The sequence below is a fragment of the Chinchilla lanigera genome, unplaced genomic scaffold (genome assembly GCF_000276665.1).
Source record: "Chinchilla lanigera isolate Chin_1 unplaced genomic scaffold, ChiLan1.0 scaffold00034, whole genome shotgun sequence".
Classification (NCBI taxonomy): domain Eukaryota; kingdom Metazoa; phylum Chordata; class Mammalia; order Rodentia; family Chinchillidae; genus Chinchilla; species Chinchilla lanigera.
Window position 1 is genome coordinate 3,926,381 of NW_004955435.1, and position 1,550 is coordinate 3,927,930.

Sequence of the window (1,550 nt, forward strand, 5' to 3'; positions counted from 1 at the left end):
CTTTTTCTTATTTAAACACACACCACATTTTTTAAATCACACCTCATATGTGTGGTATCTTCAGACACATCTATAAAAGTCCTCAAGACTTCCTTTTTCAGTTAAGTGACACCTAGTTATTCTCCCCTTCGGGATGAAAGGGACTCTACTTTTAATGAATGGAGTACAGCCAAAGTGATGGTTGTAAATGTGAGGTCATAAAGAGCACTGCGGCTTCCTGCTCATTCACCTGTTCACACTTAGACTACGGATCTGGACAAAATTAACTCCCATACTGTGAGGAAACAGAAGAATAATACAGCCCGGTCTTTAGCCTCCTGCAAAAGCCAGTGAGAAACCGAGGCCTCCTGCAAACAGCAATGCTCATGAGGCATCTGGAAAAATAGACCATTATCCACAGCCAAAGCCAGACTACTGCAGCTCCTGCCCGCTCCTGAGAGGAACAACACGAGAGACACAAGCAGAACCACCCAGCTGAACCCCTCCCAGAGGCCCATCCCACTAACTCTGTGAGATGATAAAGGCATTATGGGGGCTGGGGATTTAGCTCAGCGGCACAGCGCCTGCCCAGCAAGCATAAGGTTGTGAGTTTGATCTCCGGTACCGGAAAACAAAACAAAACAAAACATAAAGGTATTACGGCACCAGAGTTGGAGGTAAGTTTTTAAAATAATAATAGACTAAAACAAGTGTTAACTGTAATTCATTGGTGTTTTAGTAGCAGCAAGGATGAAACTCTTTCGGTTTGTTTCTGTTTTGTGAGGAAATTGAAGAGGACAGTGCTTCACAGTAAATGTGAACCCCTTGTTAACTTGGTAGAGGAACAAAAGCTCGTGGTGGTGCACCCCTGCAATCCCATTACATGAGAGGCTGAGGCAGGAGGATCACTGCAAGTTCGGGGCCAGCCTGGGCTATGAAGTGAGTTCAAGGCCAGCCTGAACTGCTTAGTGAAACTCTGCCTCAAAAAGACAAAAAAGAAAGAAAGAAAGAAAGAAAGAAAGAAAGAAAGAAAGAAAGAAAGAAAGAAAGGTTATATTAGAAGTATTTACTTCTTTGTTGTTGTTGTTGTTTATTTGTTTGCTCATGGCGCACTCTCTAATTCATTCCACAATATATCATCACTATGCCTGACCTGCCTCTTCTTTGGTCTTGCGTTGGCATCAGGAAGGCCGTGGTTAGCTGATAAATGGAAAGGTTTGGCAGGTGGTCACAGGAGAGGGTTCATCTCAACCAGAAGAGAGTGAAGGAGATGAAAACTGGGCAAGGAACATAACATACTTCTTGACTGAAACGTGAAATTGTACTTACCTAGATCAAAACTAGTTGAATATTAGTGTCTTCGGGCGGGGAGCGCCGGTCTTCCAACCGGCACCTCACTCCCTGCCTCGTAGGCCCCCAGAGGGAGGGCCCCCGGCACACGGGGAGCCACAGGTGGGGAGCGCCAGTCTTCTGGCTGGCTCACTGCCTGCCTTGTAGGCCCCCTGAGGGAGGGCCCCTGGCACACAGGGAGCCATGCTGCCTCGAGCACTGTTGCACACCAGCCTTCAGGC

The 1,550-nt window shown here is 46.8% G+C and overlaps 1 long non-coding RNA gene across 1 annotated transcript in view; it reads left to right on the forward strand.

The window, feature by feature from the left end:
- The first annotated feature begins 588 nt into the window (after positions 1-588).
- The window catches only part of LOC106148992, a 13,582-nt gene continuing 12,620 nt past the window's right edge, over positions 589-1,550 (forward strand). The window contains exon 1 of the long non-coding RNA XR_001234845.1: positions 589-656. This is a non-coding gene — a long non-coding RNA (uncharacterized LOC106148992). The remainder of the gene's footprint in view (positions 657-1,550) is intronic.